The sequence below is a fragment of the Carcharodon carcharias genome, chromosome 7, assembly GCF_017639515.1.
Source record: "Carcharodon carcharias isolate sCarCar2 chromosome 7, sCarCar2.pri, whole genome shotgun sequence".
NCBI lineage: Eukaryota > Metazoa > Chordata > Chondrichthyes > Lamniformes > Lamnidae > Carcharodon > Carcharodon carcharias.
The window spans coordinates 135,367,777-135,380,789 of NC_054473.1; positions in this window are offsets into that span (position 1 = coordinate 135,367,777).

Sequence of the window (13,013 nt, forward strand, 5' to 3'; positions counted from 1 at the left end):
AGAGGGAAGCTGGGACCAGCAGGGCTACAATCAACAAGGAGAGGGAAGGTGAGACAAGCAGGGCTACAAACAACAAGGAGAGGGAAGTTGTGACCAGCAGGGCTGCAAACAATAAGGAGAGGAAAGGTGAGACCAGCAGGGCTACAAACAATAAGGAAAGGGAAGCTGGGACAAGCACGCGTACAAACAACAAGGAGAGGGAAGGTGAGACCCGCAGGGCTACAAACAAAAAGGAGATGGTAGGTGAGACCAGCAGGGCTACAAACAACAAGGGGAGGGAAGCTGGGACCAACAGGGCTACAATCAACAAGGAGAGGGAAGGTGAGACCAGCAGGGCTACAACCAACAAGGAGGGGGAAGTTGTGAACAGCAGGGCTGCAAACAACAAGGAGAGGGAAGCCGGGAAAAGCAGGTCTACAAACAACAAGGAGAGGGAAGGTGAGACCAGCAGGGCTACAAACAACAAGGAGAGGGAAGGTGAGACCAGCAAGGTTACAAACAACAAGGAGAGGGAAGCTGGGACCAGCAGGGCTACAAACATAATGGAGAGGGACGCCGGATCCAGCAGCGCTACAAACAACAAGGAAAGGTAATGTCAGACCAGCAGGGCTACAAAAAAAGAGAGAGAAGGTACGACCAGCAGGGCTACAAAAAACAAGGAGAGGGAATTAAGGACCAGCAGCTCTACAAACAACAAGGAGAGTGAAGCTGGGACCAGCACACCTACAAACAACAAGGAGAAGGAAGGTGAGACCAGCAGGGCTACAAACAATAAGGTGAGGGAAGGGGAGACCAGCAGTGCTACAAACAACAAGGAGAGGGAAGTTGAGAGCAGCAGGTCTACAAACAACAAGGAGAGGGATGGTGAGACCAGCAGCGCCACAAACAACAAGGAGAGGGAAGTTGAGACCAGGAGCGCTACAAACAACAAGGAAAGGTATAGTGAGACCAGCAGGGCTACAAACAATGAGAGAGAAGGTGAGACCAGCAGGGCTACAAACAACGAGGAGAGGGAAGTTGTGAAGAGCAGGGCTGCAAACAATAAGGAGAGGGAAGGTGAGACCAGCAGTGCTACAAACAACAAGGAGATGGTAGCTGAGGCCAGCAGGGCTACAAAAAACAAGGAGAGGGAAGCTGGGACCAGCAGGGCTACAGTCAACAAGGAGAGGGAAGGTGAGACCAGCAGGGCTACAAACAACGAGAGCGAAGGTAAGAACAGCAGGGCTACAAACAACAAGGAGAGGGAAGGTGAGACCAGCAGGGCTACAAACAACGAGGAGAGGGAAGTTGTGACCAGCAGGGCTACAAACAACAAGGAGAGGGAAGCTGTGACCAGTAGGGCTACAAACAATAAGGAGAGGGAAGGTGAGACCGGCAGAGGTACAAACAGCAAAAAAACGGAAGCTGGAACCAGCACACCTACAAACAACAAGGAGAAGGAAGGTGAGACCAGCAGGGCTACAAACAACAAGGGTAGGGAAGGGGAGACCAGCAGCGCTACAAACAACAAGGAGAGGGAAGTTGAGACCAGCAGGGCTACAAACAACAAGGAGAGGGATTGTGACACCAGCAGCGCCTCAAACAACAAGGAGAGGGAAGGTGACACCAGGAGCGCTACAAACAACAAGGAAAGGTATTGGGAGACATGCTGGGCAATAAACAATGAGAGAGAAGGTGAGACCAGCAGAGCTACAAACAACAAGGAGAGGGAAGTTGAGACCAGCAGGCCTACAAACAACAAGGAGAGGGAAGATGAAACTAGCAGGGCTACAAACAACAAAGAGTGGGAAGCTGGGACCAGCAATGCTGCAAAAAAGGAGAGGGAAGGTGAGACGAGCAGGGCTACAAACAACAAGGAGAGGGAAGGTGAGACTAGCAGGGCTACAAACAACAAGGAGAGGGAAGCTGGGACCAGCAGGGCTACAATCAACAAGGAGAGGGAAGGTGAGACAAGCAGGGCTACAAACAACAAGGAGAGGGAAGTTGTGACCAGCAGGGCTGCAAACAATAAGGAGAGGGAAGGTGAGACCAGCAGGGCTACAAACAATAAGGAAAGGGAAGCTGGGACAAGCACGCGTACAAACAACAAGGAGAGGGAAGGTGAGACCCGCAGGGCTACAAACAAAAAGGAGATGGTAGGTGAGACCAGCAGGGCTACAAACAACAAGGGGAGGGAAGCTGGGACCAACAGGGCTACAATCAACAAGGAGAGGGAAGGTGAGACCAGCAGGGCTACAACCAACAAGGAGGGGGAAGTTGTGAACAGCAGGGCTGCAAACAACAAGGAGAGGGAAGCCGGGAAAAGCAGGTCTACAAACAACAAGGAGAGGGAAGGTGAGACCAGCAGGGCTACAAACAACAAGGAGAGGGAAGGTGAGACCAGCAAGGTTACAAACAACAAGGAGAGGGAAGCTGGGACCAGCAGGGCTACAAACATAATGGAGAGGGACGCCGGATCCAGCAGCGCTACAAACAACAAGGAAAGGTAATGTCAGACCAGCAGGGCTACAAAAAAAGAGAGAGAAGGTACGACCAGCAGGGCTACAAAAAACAAGGAGAGGGAATTAAGGACCAGCAGCTCTACAAACAACAAGGAGAGTGAAGCTGGGACCAGCACTCCTACAAACAACAAGGAGAAGGAAGGTGAGACCAGCAGGGCTACAAACAACAAGGTGAGGGAAGGGGAGACCAGCAGTGCTACAAACAACAAGGAGAGGGAAGTTGAGAGCAGCAGGTCTACAAACAACAAGGAGAGGGATGGTGAGACCAGCAGCGCCACAAACAACAAGGAGAGGGAAGGTGAGACGAGCAGGGCTACAAACAACAAGGAGAGGGAAGCTGAGACTAGCAGGGCTACAAACAACAAGGAGAGGGAAGCTGGGACCAGCAGGGCTACAATCAACAAGGAGAGGGAAGGTGAGACAAGCAGGGCTACAAACAACAAGGAGAGGGAAGTTGTGACCAGCAGGGCTGCAAACAATAAGGAGAGGGAAGGTGAGACCAGCAGGGCTACAAACAATAAGGAAAGGGAAGCTGGGACAAGCACGTGTACAAACAACAAGGAGAGGGAAGGTGAGACCCGCAGGGCTACAAACAAAAAGGAGATGGTAGGTGAGACCAGCAGGGCTACAAACAACAAGGGGAGGGAAGCTGGGACCAACAGGGCTACAATCAACAAGGAGAGGGAAGGTGAGACCAGCAGGGCTACAACCAACAAGGAGGGGGAAGTTGTGAACAGCAGGGCTGCAAACAACAAGGAGAGGGAAGCCGGGAAAAGCAGGTCTACAAACAACAAGGAGAGGGAAGGTGAGACCAGCAGGGCTACAAACAACAAGGAGAGGGAAGGTGAGACCAGCAAGGTTACAAACAACAAGGAGAGGGAAGCTGGGACCAGCAGGGCTACAAACATAATGGAGAGGGACGCCGGATCCAGCAGCGCTACAAACAACAAGGAAAGGTAATGTCAGACCAGCAGGGCTACAAAAAAAGAGAGAGAAGGTACGACCAGCAGGGCTACAAAAAACAAGGAGAGGGAATTAAGGACCAGCAGCTCTACAAACAACAAGGAGAGTGAAGCTGGGACCAGCACTCCTACAAACAACAAGGAGAAGGAAGGTGAGACCAGCAGGGCTACAAACAACAAGGTGAGGGAAGGGGAGACCAGCAGTGCTACAAACAACAAGGAGAGGGAAGTTGAGAGCAGCAGGTCTACAAACAACAAGGAGAGGGATGGTGAGACCAGCAGCGCCACAAACAACAAGGAGAGGGAAGTTGAGAGCAGGAGCGCTACAAACAACAAGGAAAGGTATTGTGAGACCAGCAGGGCTACAAACAACGAGGAGAGGGAAGTTGTGAAGAGCAGGGCTGCAAACAATGAGAGGGAAGGTGAGACCAGCAGTGCTACAAACAACAAGGAGATGGTAGCTGAGACCAGCAGGGCTACAAAAAACGAGGAGAGGGAAGCTGGGACCAGCAGGGCTACAGTCAACAAGGAGAGGGAAGGTGAGACCAGCAGGGCTACAAACAACGAGAGAGAAGGTAAGACCAGCTGGGCTACAAACAACAAGGAGAGGGAAGCCGGGACAAGCAGGTCTACAAACAACAAGGAGAGGAAAGGTGAGACCAGCAGGGCTACAAACAACAAGGAGAGGGAAGGTGAGACCCGTAGAGCTACAAACAACAAGGAGATGGTAGGTGAGACCAGCAGGGCTACAAACAACAAGGAGAGGGAAGGTGAGACCAGCAGGGCTGCAAACAATAAGGAGAGTGAAGGTGAGACTGGCAGAGGTACAAACAGCAAAAAAACGGAAGCTGGAACCAGCACACCTACAAACAACAAGGAGAAGGAAGGTGAGACCAGCAGGGCTACAAACAACAAGGGTAGGGAAGGGGAGACCAGCAGCGCTACAAACAACAAGGAGAGGGAAGTTGAGACCAGCAGGGCTACAAACAACAAGGAGAGGGATTGTGACACCAGCAGAGCCTCAAACAACAAGGAGAGGGAAGGTGAGACCAGGAGCGCTACAAACAACAAGGAAAGGTATTGGGAGACATGCTGGGCAATAAACAATGAGAGAGAAGGTGAGACCAGCAGGGCTACAAACAACAAGGAGAGGGAAGCCAGGACCAGCTGGGCCACAAACATCTAGGAGAGGGAATCTGGGAACAGCAGGGCTACAAACAACAAGGAGAGGGAAGCTGGGACCAGCAGGGATACAAACAACAAGGTGAGGGAAGGTGAGAACAGCAGGGCTTCAAAGAACAAGGAGAGGGAAGGTGAGACCCGCAGGGATACAAACAACAAGGAGATGGTAGGTGAGACCAGCAAGGCTACAAACAACAAGGAGAGGGAAGCTGTGACCAGCAGGGCTGCAAACAATAAGGAGAGGGAAGGTGAGACCAGCAGAGGTACAAACAGCAAAAAAACGGAAGCTGGAGCCAGCACAACTAGCAAACAACAAGGAGAAGGAAGGTGAGACCAGCAGTGGTACAAACAACAAGGAGAGGGAAGTTGAGACCAGCAGGGCTACAAACAACAAGGAGAGGGAAGGTGAGACCAGGAGCGCTACAAGCAACAAGGACAGGTATTGGGAGACCAGCAGGGCAAAAAACAATGAGAGAGAAGGTGAGACCAGTAGGGCTACAAATAACAAGGAGAAGGAAGCCAGGACCAGCTGGGCCACAAACATCTAGGAGAGGGAAGCTGGGACCAGCAGGGCTACAAACAACAAGGAGAGGGAAGGTGAGTCCAGTAGGGCTACAAACAAGAAGGAGAGGGAAGGTGAGACCAGCAGGGCTACAATCAACAAGGAGAGGGAAGGTGAGACCAGCAGCCCTACAAACAACAAGGAAAGGTAATGTGAGTCCAGTTGGGCTACAAACAAGAAGGAGAGGGAAGGTGAGACCAGCAGGGCTACAATCAACAAGGAGAGGGAAGCTGGGACCAGCAGGGCTACAAACAACAAGGAGAGGGAAACTGGGACAAGCAGGTCTACAAACAACAAGGAGAGGGAATGTGAGACCATCAGGGCTACAAACAACGAGGAGAGGGAAGTTTTGACCAGCAGGGCTACAAACAACAAGGAGAGGGAAGGTGAGACCAGCAGGGCTACAAATAACGAGGAGAGGGAAGTTGTGAGCAGCAGGGCTACAAACAACAAAGAGAGGGAAGCTGTGACCAGCAGGGCTGCAAACATAATGGAGAGGGATGCCGGAACTAGCTGCGATACAAACAACAAGGAAAGGTAATGTCCGACCAACAGGGCTACAAACAAAGAGAGAGAAGATATGACCAGCAGGGCTACAAAAAACAAGGAGAGGGAATCCGGGACCAGCAGGTCTACAAACAACAAGGAGAGGGAAGCTGGGACCAGCAGGGCTGCAAACAATAAGGAGAGGGAAGGTGAGACCGGCAGAGATACAAACAGCAAAAAAACGGATGCTGCGACCAGCACACCTACAAACAACAAGGAAAAGGAAGGTGAGACCAGCAGGGCTACAAACAACAAGGAGAGGGAATCCGGGACCAGCAGGTCTACAAACAACATGGAGAGGGAAGGTGAGTCCAGTAGGGCTACAAACAAGAAGGAGAGGGAAGGTGAGACCAGCAGGGCTACAATCAACAAGGAGAGGGAATGTGAGACCATCAGGGCTACAAACAACGAGGAGAGGGAAGTTTTGACCAGCAGGGCTACAAACAACAAGGAGAGGGAAGCAGTAACCAGCAGGGCTGCAAACAGTAAGGAGAGGGAAGGTGAGACCAGCAGGGCTACAAACAACAAGGAGAGGGAAGCTGGGACTAGCAGGGCTACAATCAACAAGGAGAGGGAAGGTGAGACCAGCAGGGCTACAACCAACAAGGAGGGGGAAGTTGTGAACAGCAGGGCTGCAAACAACAAGGAGAGGGAAGCCGGGACAAGCAGATCTACAAACAACAAGGTGGGGGAAGGTGAGACCAGCAGGGCTACAAACAACAATGAGATGGTAGGTGAGACCAGCAGGGCTAAAAACAACAAGGAGAGGGAATCCGGCACCAGCAGGGCTACAATCAACAAGGAGAGGGAAGGTGAGACCAGCAGGGCTACAAACAACAAGGAGAGTGAAGTTGTGACCTGCAGGGCTGCAAACAACAAGGAGAGGGAAGCCGGGACCAGCAGCGCAACAAACAATGAGAGAGAAGGTGAGTCCAGCAGGGCGATAATCAACAAGGAGAGAGAAGGTGAGACCAGCAGCTCTACAAACAACAAGGAAAGGTAATGTGAGACCAGCAGAGCTACAAACAACGAGAGCGAAGGTAAGACCATCAGGGCTACAAACAACGAGGAGAGGGAAGTTGTGACCAGCAGGGCTACAAACAACAAGGAGAGGGAAGGTGAGACCAGCAGGGCTACAAACAACAAGGAGAGGGAAGCTGGGACCAGCAGGGCTACAAACAACAAGGAGAGTGAAGGTGAGACCAGCAGGGCTACAATCAACAAGGAGAGGGAAGGTGAGACCAGCAGCGCTACAAACAACAAGGAAAGGTAATGTGAGACCAGCAGGGCTACAAACAACGAGAGAGAAGGTAAGACCAGCAGTGCTACAAACAACAAGGAGAGGGAAGCCGGGACAAGCAGGTCTACAAACAGCAAGGAGAGGGAAGGTGAGACCAGCAGGGCTACAATCAACAAGGTGAGGGAAGGTGAGACCAGCAGTGCTACAAACAACGAGGAGAGGGAAGCTGTGACCAGCAGGGCTGCAAACAATAAGGAGAGGGAAGGTGAGACCGGCAGGGCTACAATCAACAAGGAGAGGGAAGCTGGGACCAGCAGGGCTACAAACAACAAGGAGAGGGAAGCTGGGACAAGCAGGTCTACAAACAACAAGGAGAGGGAATGTGAGACCATCAGGGCTACAAACAACGAGGAGAGGGACGTTTTGACCAGCAGGGCTACAAACAACAAGGAGAGGGAAGCAGTAACCAGCAGGGCTGCAAACAGTAAGGAGAGGGAAGGTGAGACCAGCAGGGCTACAAACAACAAGGAGAGGGAAGCTGGGACTAGCAGGGCTACAACCAACCAGGAGAGGGAAGTCGTGAACAGCAGGGCTGCAAACAACAAGGAGAGGGAAGCCGGGACAAGCAGATCTACAAACAACAAGGTGGGGGAAGGTGAGACCAGCAGGGCTACAAACAACAATGAGATGGTAGGTGAGACCAGCAGGGCTACAAACAACAAGGAGAGGGAGTCCGGCACCAGCAGGGCTACAATCAACAAGGAGAGGGAAGGTGAGACCAGCAGGGCTACAAACAACAAGGAGAGTGAAGTTGTGACCAGCAGGGCTGCAAACAACAAGGAGAGGGAAGCCGGGACAAGCATGTCTACAAACAACAAGGAGAGGGAAGCTGGGACCAGCAGCGCAACAAACAATGAGAGAGAAGGTGAGTCCAGCAGGGCTACAATCAACAAGGAGAGAGAAGGTGAGACCAGCAGCGCTACAAACAACAAGGAAAGGTAATGTGAGACCAGCAGAGCTACAAACAACGAGAGCGAAGGTAAGACCAGCAGGGCTACAAACAACAAGGAGAGGGAAGCTGGGACAATCAGGTCTACAAACAACAAGGAGAGGGAATTTGAGACCATCAGGGCTACAAACAACGAGGAGAGGGAAGTTGTGACCAGCAGGGATACAAACAACAAGGAGAGGGAAGGTGAGACCAGCAGGGATACAAACAACAAGGAAAAGGAAGCTGGGACCAGCAGGGCTACAATCAACAAGGTGAGGGAAGGTGAGACCAGCAGTGCTACAAACAACGAGGAGAGGGAAGCTGTGACCAGCAGGGCTGCAAACAATAAGGAGAGAGAAGGTGAGACCGGCAAGGCTACAATCAACAAGGAGAGGGAAGCTGGGACCAGCAGGGCTACAAACAACAAGGAGAGGGAAGCTGGGACAAGCAGGTCTACAAACAACAAGGAGAGGGAATGTGAGACCATCAGGGCTACAAATAACGAGGAGAGGGAAGTTTTGACCAGCAGGGCTACAAACAACAAGGAGAGGGAAGCAGTAACAAGCTGGGCTGCAAACAGTAAGGAGAGGGAAGGTGAGACCAGCAGGGCTACAAACAACAAGGAGAGGGAAGCTGGGACTAGCAGGGCTACAATCAACAAGGAGAGGGAATGTGAGACCAGCAGGGCTACAACCAAAAAGGAGAGGGAAGTTGTGAACAGCAGGGCTGCAAACAACAAGGAGAGGGAAGCCGGGACAAGCAGATCTACAAACAACAAGGTGGGGGAAGGTGAGACCAGCAGGGCTACAAACAACGAGGAGAGGGAAGTTGTGACCAGCAGGGATACAAACAACAAGGAGAGGGAAGGTGAGACCAGCAGGGATACAAACAACAAGGAGAAGGAAGCTGGGACCAGCAGGGCTACAATCAACAAGGTGAGGGAAGGTGAGACCAGCAGTGCTACAAACAACGAGGAGAGGGAAGCTGTGACCAGCAGGGCTGCAAACAATAAGGAGAGAGAAGGTGAGACCGGCAGGGCTACAATCAACAAGGAGAGGGAAGCTGGGACCAGCAGGGCTACAAACAACAAGGTGAGGGAAGCTGGGACAAGCAGGTCTACAAACAACAAGGAGAGGGAATGTGAGACCATCAGGGCTACAAACAACGAGGAGAGGGAAGTTTTGACCAGCAGGGCTACAAACAACAAGGAGAGGGAAGCAGTAACCAGCAGGGCTGCAAACAGTAAGGAGAGGGAAGGTGAGACCAGCAGTGCTACAAACAACAAGTAGAGGGAAGCTGGGACTAGCAGGGCTACAATCAACAAGGAGAGGGATGGTGAGACCAGCAGGGCTACAACCAAAAAGGAGAGGGAAGTTGTGAACAGCAGGGCTGCAAACAACAAGGAGATGGAAGCCGGGACAAGCAGATCTACAAACAACAAGGTGGGGGAAGGTGAGACCAGCAGGGCTACAAACAACAATGAGGTGATAGGTGAGACCAGCAGGGCTACAATCAACAAGGAGAGGGAATCCGGCACCAGCAGGTCTACAATCAACAAGGAGAGGGAAGGTGAGACCAGCAGGGCTACAAACAACAAGGAGAGTGAAGTTGTGACCAGCAGGGCTGCAAACAATAAGGAGAGGGAAGCCGGGACAAGCATGTCTACAAACAACAAGGAGAGGGAAGCTGGGACCAGCAGCGCAACAAACAATGAGAGAGAAGGTGAGTCCAGCAGGGCTACAATCAACAAGGAGAGAGAAGGTGAGACCAGCAGCGCTACAAACAACAAGGAAAGGTAATGTGAGACCAGCAGAGCTACAAACAACGAGAGCGAAGGTAAGACCAGCAGGGCTACAAACAACAAGGAGAGGGAAGCTGGGACAATCAGGTCTACAAACAACAAGGAGAGGGAATGTGAGACCATCAGGGCTACAAACAACGAGGAGAGGGAAGTTGTGACCAGCAGGGCTACAAACAACAAGGAGAGGGAAGGTGAGACCAGCAGGGCTACAAACAACAAGGAGAGGGAAGCTGGGACCAGCAGGGCTACAAACAACAAGGAGAGGGAAGGTGAGACCAGCAGGGCTACAATCAACAAGGAGAGGGAAGGTGAGACCAGCAGCGCTACAAACAACAAGGAAAGGTAATGTGAGACCAGCAGGGCTACAAACAACGAGAGAGAAGGTAAGACCAGCAGTGCTACAAACAACAAGGAGAGGGAAGCCGGGAAAAGCAGGTCTACAAACAGCAAGGGAGACGGAAGGTGAGACCAGCAGGGCTACAAAAAACAAGGAGAAGGAAGCTGGGACCAGCAGGGCTACAATCAACAAGGTGAGGGAAGGTGAGACCAGCAGTGCTACAAACAACGAGGAGAGGGAAGCTGTGACCAGCAGGGCTGCAAACAATAAGGAGAGGGAAGGTGAGACCGGCAGGGCTACAATCAACAAGGAGAGGGAAGCTGGGACCAGCAGGGCTACAAACAACAAGGAGAGGGAAGCTGGGACAAGCAGGTCTACAAACAACAAGGAGAGGGAATGTGAGACCATCAGGGCTACAAACAACGAGGAGAGGGAAGTTTTGACCAGCAGGGCTACAATCAACAAGGTGAGGGAAGGTGAGACCAGCAGTGCTACAAACAACGAGGAGAGGGAAGCTGTGACCAGCAGGGCTGCAAACAATAAGGAGAGGGAAGGTGAGACCGGCAGGGCTCCAATCAACAAGGAGAGGGAAGCTGGGACCAGCAGGGCTACAAACAACAAGGAGAGGGAAGCTGGGACTAGCAGGGCTACAAACAACAAGGAGAGGGAAGCTGTGACCAGCAGGGCTACAAACAACAAGGAGAGGAACCGGGACAAGCAGATCTACAAACAACAACAAGGAGGGGGAAGGTGAGACCAGCAGGGCTAACAAACACAAGGAATGGAAGGTGAGAACAGCAGGGCTACAAACAACAAGGAGAGGAGGTCCGGCACCAGCAGGCTACAAACAACAAGGAGAGGGAAGGTGAGACCAGCAGGCTACAAACAACAAGGAGAGGGAAGCCGGGACCAGCAGTCTACAAACAACAAGGTGAGGGAAGCTGGGACCAGCACGCAACAACAATGAGAGAGAAGGTGAGTCCACAGGGCTACAAACAACAAGGAGAGAGAAGTGAGACCAGCAGGGCTACAAACAACAAGGAAAGGGAATGTGAGACCAGCAGAGCTACAAACAACGAGAGCGAAGGTAAGACCAGCAGGGCTACAAACAACAAGGAGAGGGAAGCTGGGACAATCAGGTCTACAAACAACAAGGAGAAGGAAGGTGATACCAGCAGTGTTAGAAACAACAAGGAGTGGGAAGCCGGGACCAGCAGGGCTACAAACAACAACGAGAGGGAAGGTGAGAACAGCAGGGCTATAAACAACAAGGAGAGGGAAGTTGGGAGCAGCAGGAGTACAAACAACAAGCAGAGGGAAGATGTGACCTGCAGGGCTACAAACAACAGGGAGGGGGAAGGTGAGACCAGCAGGGATACAAACAATAAGGAGAGGGAAGGTGAGACCAGCAGGGCTAAAATCAACAAGGAGAGGGAAGGTGAGACCAGCAGGGCTACAAACAGCCAAGAGAGGGAAGGTGAGACCAGCACGGCTACAAACATCTAGGGGAGGGATGCTGGGACCAGCAGGGCTACATACAACAAGGAGACGGAAGGTGAGACCAGCAGGGTTACAAACAACAAGGAGAGGGAAGGTGAGACCAGCAGGTCTACAAACAACAAGGAGAGAGAAGGCGGGACCAGCAGGGCTACAAACAACAAGGACAGGGAAGGTGAGACCAGCAGGGCTACAAACAATAAGGAGAGGGAAGGTGAGACCAGCAGAGATACAAACAACCAGGAGAGGGAAGGTGAGACCAGCAGGGATACAAACAACCAGGAGAGGTAAGGTGAGACCAGCAGGGCTACAAACAACAAGGAGAGGGAAGCTGGGACCAGAAGGTCGACAAACAACACGGAGAGGGAAGCTGTGACCAGCAGGGCTGCAAAAAATAAGGAGCGGGATAGTGAGACCAGCAGGGCTACAAACAACAAGGAGAGGGATGGTGAGACCAGCAGTCCGACAAACCAGAAGGAGAGGGAAGCTGGGACCAGCAGGGCTACAAACAATAAGGAGTGGGAAGGTAAGACCAGCAGGGATACAAAAAATAAGGAGAGGGAAGGTGAGACCAGCAGGGCTACAAACAACAAGGAGAGGGAAGTTGAGACCAGCAGGGTTAAAAACAACAAGGCGAGGGATGTTGAGACCGCAGAACTACAACCAACAAGGAGAGGGAAGGTGAGACCAGCAGGGCTACAAACAACAAGGAGAGGGAAACTGCGACCAGCAGGGCTATAAACAACAAGGAGAGGGAAGCCGGAACCAGCAGGGCTACAAACAACAAGGAGAGACTAGCAGGAACCAGCAGGGCTACAAACAACAAGGAGAGAGAAGGCGGGACCCGATGGACTACAAACCACAAGGACAGGGAAGGTGAGACCAGCAGGGCTACAAACAACAAGGAGAGAGAATGCGGGACCAGATGGACTACAAACAACAAGGAGAGGGAAGGTGAGACCAGCAGGGCTACAAACAGCAAGGAGAAGAAAGGAGAGACCAGCAGGGCTTCAAACAATAAGGAGTGGGAAGGTGACACCAGCAGGGATACAAACAACAAGGAGAGAAGGTAAGACCAGTAGGGGTACAAACAACAAAGAGAGGGAAGCTGGGACAAGCAGGTCAACAAACAACAAGGAGAGGGAAGGTGAGACTAGCAGAGCTACAATCAACAAGGAGAGCGAAGGTGAGACCAGCAGGGCTACAAAAAACAAGGAGAGGGAAGCTGGGACCAGCAGCGCTACAAACAACAAGGAGAGGGAAGGTGAGACCAGCAGGACTACAAACAACAAGGAGAAGAAAGGAGAGACCAGCAGGGCTTCAAACAGTAAGGAGTGGGAAGGCGAGACCTGGAGGGCTACAATCAACAAGGAGAGAAAGGTGAGACCAGCAGG